The sequence below is a fragment of the Castor canadensis genome, chromosome 10 (genome assembly GCF_047511655.1).
Source record: "Castor canadensis chromosome 10, mCasCan1.hap1v2, whole genome shotgun sequence".
Classification (NCBI taxonomy): Eukaryota; Metazoa; Chordata; class Mammalia; order Rodentia; family Castoridae; genus Castor; species Castor canadensis.
In genome coordinates, this window is record NC_133395.1 from 83,220,771 (window position 1) to 83,227,488 (window position 6,718).

At 44.1% G+C, this 6,718-nt stretch overlaps 1 pseudogene; it reads left to right on the forward strand.

Annotated features, from left to right (window-relative positions):
* The first annotated feature begins 5,761 nt into the window (after positions 1 to 5,761).
* LOC141413160 (U6 spliceosomal RNA) lies at positions 5,762 to 5,854 on the forward strand (annotated as a pseudogene).
* The last annotated feature ends 864 nt before the right edge of the window (positions 5,855 to 6,718 follow it).

Genomic DNA, 6,718 nt, shown 5'->3' on the forward strand with positions numbered 1-6,718 from the left:
TTTTTATCATAAGAAAACAAGCAAAAAGATTCCATACTAACTTCCCCCCTTTTTGGGGGGTGGGGGACGTACTAGGGTTTAAACTCAGGGCCTCATACTTGCTAGGCAGGTGCTCTATCACTTGAGCCACTTCACAAGCCCAGTGTTTTGTTGAGTTTTTTTTCAGGATAGGGTCTCTTGAACTATTTGCCCTGTGCTGGCTTCAAACTGTAATCTTCCTGATCTCTGTCTCCCAAACAGCTAGGATCACAGGCGTGAGCCTCTGGCATCCACTCTAACTCCCCTTTTTACACCAATGATTACACTTAAAAGATTCCTAAATGGCATATGTAATAAAACATCTATAATTCAGGACCTGGGAATATGAGAGAAGATCTAATGCAGCTTCAGTAGAATTTCTCTGAGAAAAGGATTTTCATGGACTTATTTAATAAAAGTTCCCTATGTGTCTACTGAAAACAGAAAAACTACTTTCAGCTGCTAATCTGATATAACTGTTCATCCATTTTCAATTGCAGAAAGGTTCTCCATGATTGACTGTATTATGAATTAACCATCATGGGTCTCACTTTCCATCGGTCACAATGGCTGGTCAAAAAGTCACAGCAAGCCAGGTACCAGGGGATCACGCCTGTAATCCTAACTGCTTAGGACACAGAGATCAAGACGATTGTGATTTGAAGCCAACCCAGGCAAATAGTTTGCGAGACCCTATCTCAAAAGTACCCAACACAAAACAGGGTTAATGGAGTGGCTCAAGTGGTAGAGCACCAACCTAGCAAGAGTGAGGCCCCGAATTTAAACACCAGTACTGAAAAAAAAAAAAGTCACAGTGGTGTACAGTGGACGAGGCTCTTCACTTACAAATGCTGTCATTTAATAGTTGCCACAAGCCTGAGAAGTTCTCATTTTATAGTTAAGGGAACTTGCATCACACAACTCATGTACCTTTGCGCTCTGAACCCAAATCTTCAGATTCCTATGTCCTAGTTAAGATTTTTGCTCAGCAACAAAATTAGAGATAAGGACAGAACAGGTTCTGCCTGGAAGTGAGGTGGGGAGAGGGGAGAGGGTGGGGAGGGGAACAGGGCGGGGGGGGGGGAAGAAATGACCCAAACAATGTACACACCTGTACATAAATGAATAAAAAAAAAGAAAAAAAAATTTTGCTCAGAAAAGAGAAATACATTCTTCAAAATAAACAACCCTCTGTTCAAAGGGGACCAGGAACTAGAGAAAAGGTTAGTTTGAGAATAATTACTTTAGAAGATAGCACACATGTACAGGAAAGCAACTCGAGTAAACTCCCTGTATAGCTATCCTTATCTCAACTAGCAAAAAAACCCTTGGTCCTTCCTATTATTGCTCATACTCTGTGTTCAACAAAATTAGAGATAAGGTCAAAATAGTTTCTGCCTGGAAGCGAAGGGGTAGGGGGGGAGAGAGAGGGGGCGGGGTAGGTAAGGGAGAGGACAGGGGGAAGGGGGGAGAAATGACCCAAACATTGTATGCACATATGAATAAAAGAAAAAAAAATAACCCTCTGTTCACAGCAGCATTGTTCAGCCAGCTAAAGGTGGAAACAACCTAAGTGTGCATCAGCAGACAAATGGGTAAAGAAAGTGTGTGTTCTATCCATCCAATGGCATATCGTCCTGCCCAAAGAGGAAGGGGATTTTGGCCCATACTACCACATGGATGAACCTGAGGACATTCTGCGAAGTGAAATAAACCAGACACATAAGAACAGATAGGGTATGTTTCCATTTAGACAAGGTGCGTCGAGTAGTCAAATTCCTGGAGACAGAAAGTTGGAGTGTGGGTGCAAGGGTTGGAGAAGGGGAGGGGAGATAAATTGTTTAATGGGAACAGTTTCAGAAAGATGAAACCTTCAGGAGACAGATGGTAGTGACAGCTGCACAGCAATGAGAACGTACCTGATGTCACTGAAGTCACTTCAGGTTGACGGACTGAAGGATGGACTGCAGGATGTCCCAAAAGGTGGTAAGTGGTCAAGGAGACAGTTCTCCTCCCTAGTGAGCTATGGTGTCAGCTTAGATGCCCAACAACCAATGAATGGATAAAGAAAATGTGGTTATATACACAACTGAGTACTAGTCAGTCATAAAAAATAATGAAATTATGCTGTCCACAGGAAAATGGATGGAATGGGAGATTATCTTGTTGAGTGAGATAAGCCAAACTCAAAAAGCCAAATACCGCATGTTTTTGCTGAGATGTGGAAACTAAATCTAAAATGATGGTAATAATAATTATTATTTATGATGATGATGATGATGATGGGACTTGAGTGTAAAAGGGGGACTGTCTGAGGGAATTGGTGGGAGGGGCAGGAGGAAAGGAGAGGGGACTGGGTGGTGAAGAGGAAGAAGTATGATATGTATATGAAATATGAATGTGACATTTGAAAATGGCATGATGAAATCCACCAAATACTGTTTGAGAAAGGAGGGAGAAAGGAGGGGTGTTCAGGGAACAGGAATACAAGAGAGGGGTTGAACTTGTTCAAAATACATTGTACGAATTTATGCAATTATCACAATGAAACCCCCTTTGAACATTTAATGCATGTAAATAAAAAAGAATGTAACACTTTTAAAAAGCAAAAAAAAAAGATAAGATGGTGAAGTTTATGTTTTGCAAGGGGAGAAGGGAGGAAGGGCTGCTGGGGAGGTAGGACCTCCCATGCTCCCAGGCACTGGTAGAGTGAGCTTAGCTGCTGGGAATCCTGGCTCCCTGCTGTCTGCTGCCTTCTGACACAGCAGGGCTTGGAGGACTGTCTCCACTGCCTGCTGCAGGCCCAGACTCCTTCTGGAGCTGCAGACAGCAGGGCTTTGCAGGAGCCAAAGGTACAGGCAGTGCACTAGCTGCTCCCAGCAGGCCACAGGCTCACTTGTTCTGCAGTTGTACAAAGGACCCTTCCATACATTTAGCTCCTTGTCTCTTCCAACAGGCAGCATCTGCTCTGTGTCCCCATTCTGGTCCTCTTAGAGTCAAGTTATTGGATGTCTTTTCTCAGTCTCAGTGCAAGTCTACAAGTGTTTAATAAACACTCCTATGTGACTGGCACTACCCAAGGAGAGACACCTTCTCCTGCCTCCATTCACCCAATAAATTTTTTTTTTTTTTTTTTCTGTTTGGTGCTACTGGGATATGAACTCAGGGCCTCACACTGGCTAGGCAGGTGCTCTACCACTTCAGCCACTTCACCAGCCTGGGTTTGTGAGGGTGTGTGTGTGTGTGTGTATGTGTGTGTGAGGGTGTGTGTGTGTGTGTGTCTTTATGTTGGGTATTTTTGAGATATGGTCTCCCAAACTATTTTTCCGGGCTGGATTTGAACCACAATCCTCCTGATCTCTGGCTCTTGAGTAGTTAGGATTCTGGGTGTGAGCCGCCAGTGCCTGGCCCTCACCCAGTAAATTTTCTGTCTGTGCCTGCTATGTGCCAGGTACTGCATTATGTTGTTGGAAACATTTATTATCTTTATAAAGCAGTAGTCTCAAGTACAATAAAGTAAGTGGAGGAGGTTTCTGGAACATGCAGGAGAGGACCTGCTCCTGTCTGGGGAGGGCCAGTAAGGCAGCCCAGAGGAGGTGCACCTATCTGAAATTTCCCCTTGGTAGGAGAGTTAAGATAACAGGCAACGTGCAAGGGTGTGGGTGTGGCAGTGTTAATGGTGCTGGTGCAGTCTGTGATCAGAAGACTCCCAAATTCTTTGTATCCCACCAGGAAGAATCCATTGCAGGACATACGGTTTTAAAGACAGCTTATTAAAACTTAGTGAAGAGAAATACAAAGGGAAACTGGTGAGGCCCAGGTAGAAGTGGGAAGCCAAGGGCACGTGTATCTGCTCTTCAGGTACTTTTAAAACCTACGATAACCTATGGGAAGGGAAGGACCAGGTAATTCTCTGGTGGTTCCCAGCCAGGTGAGGATGGTTCCTGAGCCAAAGCATGGTTAATCTAAGATGAGTCCCAAACTTTCCCTCCTTTAGCCTGCCTCAGCAGTATGACTGGAGCTTAACAGCTGGACTTGAGGCTGGAGGTAGAAGGAACACAATAGCGGACTGACTCTTAGGGACTTTGTGAGTCTTATTAGAAACACTGGGCAAAGTTAGCCAAAGCTGGTTTCTGTTGCTTGCAACTAAAGAACTCCAAAAGATTCAAACTGAGTCATAGATTCATATGTCCCAAAGCTAGCTAGAATTCTAGGACAATCTGGTCTGCAGCCCAGCGTCTGAGCAGATAAGGTGTCATTAGCCCTAACTTTAGGTGAGGTGGATCACTCAGGCTCAGGAGTCTAAGTCAGACACCAGTGTCAGAATGGAACTGCTAGGGTGAAAACAAGAAGCCAGGCCTTGTGTCCCAGGGGAGTGGCTCATCCAGCACCTCCCTTTATCCCATGTAGTCTCTAGTATAATGTCTTGCCTTGGAGGGACTCACTTCAGTGGAGGTAGTGTACTCAACTTAAGGCATCAGTTAACAACAGTAAGGGAAGAAAGCCATGTTAGCTGGTAAGAGTGAAGGTACTGAACAGCACTTTTAATATTCATAATGACTCTTGCTTGGTGTTTTTTTTAAACAACCTCCCATTTTAAAACATACTTGTACCCTTTTATTTTTTCTCATTTTTATTTTGGTGGGGGAGGCAGTACTGGGATTTGAATTCAGGGCCTTGAACTTGCTACACAGGTGCTTTACCACTTGAGCCACATCCCTCTTCCTAGACTCATCCTCCCCTTACTCAATGCTCTTCTTGGGTTGCACAAAGCAAAACAAGCTAACCTTAGCAACTTAGGCAGTGAGTGCTTCACCAGCGAATGAAGCATCCTGGATAGATTCTTCTAGAAATAGTTATAAGTGGGAGCCACCTGGTGGCCAAGGCTGTGTGGTGAGGCAAATGCCCACTAACTTTTGTTTTCGAAAACACATTTGTTTTTACATGTAATGAGTTTATCAGTATCATGACTAGTATTATTTGATGCTGGGACCAAACCCAGAGCCTTGTGCATGCTAGGCAAGCGCTCTACCACTGAGCTGCATCCCCAGCCCCACTAGGTTTCCGTTAGAACATAGTCTCATAACTTCTACTTTAATTTCTGATATGATAAATATTGATAGACACTAAAATCCTCAGATGCTCAATTCCTTTATATAAAATGCCACAGGATCTGGATAAAACCTACACACATCCTCCTGCACACTTTAAATCATTTCTAAATGTATTTTAATACCAAAAACAATTTAAATTCTGTGCAAATACTTGTTGTGCTCTGTTGTTGAGGGGTTAATGACAAGAAAAATGTGTGTGTGTTCAGTACCAACACAATTTTTTTCTGCTTAATTCCTGCCTGTAGTTGGTTGAATCCTAGGGTGTGGGCTGCAGATTCAGAAGAATAACTGTATAATCCTTCCTATTCCCTCATACACACAAAGCTCTCCCAGGTCCTCAATAACTTGCAAGAGTGTAAAGGGATCCTGATTTCAAAAACCTTGAGACTCAGCTCAGCCTTCACAAGCACTGGAAAGTGGGCACTTCCTTTATTCTCTGGGGAGTGGTGTGGCACCTTTCCAGCCTGTCTCAGTACGCACGACGACTTAGAACCAAGTTCAGCTCCAATTGTTCCATCACCTCCTGCCTCCACTTGCCTTGTGCCCTCAGTGCAACCAGTGTTTAAAATGGTCTCGAGAAGCCCGGTGGTAGGGCCCTAGGTTTGATTCTCAGCAACACAAACACACAATTCGCTAGAAAAGAGCTTAAAAATTGGACAGATACAGAGAAGATTAGCAGGGCCTTGCTTAAAGATGACACGTGTGAGATGGTTCCTATTTCTGCACAAAGATCACCGATGGCCCGCCGCACAGGTCCAAATGTCGAATGGCCTATGACCTTATAGGGGCTTGCTCTGCTTCGCCTCCCTGTCCACTGCAGAAGTCTATGATTGGAGGAGCTTCCAGATGCCCCGCCTTCCTGATTGGAGCTCCGCCCCTGCCGCTGCAAAGATGCTAGCATGGCATCTTTATTATTAAATAGGGAACAACTAAATGGAGATACGGATATTCCTTACAAGTAACATCGTAAGGCACATCTTTGCTCACCATTCCTTTTCTGTATCTCTCATTAATATCCTTAAGTTTTTCTTTTGAAGATTTATTAAGCAGCACCTGTACACCACAGGAAGAGGCAGAGTGAGCATTCAGCCCATCTTCAGCCATCTTTGGGATACAGTATGAGCTTTAGGTTTGAATATAGAAAGACTTGGGGAAGGGGAGACAGCTGTGCATAACTAAACAGTACCAGGTGAACTGTGGCCTGGTTGATCACTAGCTTAGTTCTGGTTCCGCAAGGGTTCCTGAGACGTTATCACTGTCATCACTACAGCAGAGAAATCTGGTTCCCATGAGGTGATTATTGCTGCTACAAGGTGCAGCCTCATCATTACAGGTAATTACGCTCATTCAGGAGACGGTCTGTCCTTCCAGGCTCTGATGTTTCTTTTATTGGGGGCAGTTTCAGCCCCTCAATGTAAAGATGTTACCGATAGTCCTGTCCTTCCTGGAACCCAAGATGATTGCAGGGGAGATACCGGGAGGAAAGAGACAGATGTAAAGAGGAGGCAGGGATGCCAAGCTTTCCTCCTGTTTGGCCCAAGTAAGGAGTCATTGCTTTTTTTTTTTTTTTTTTTTTTCAGCAAAAA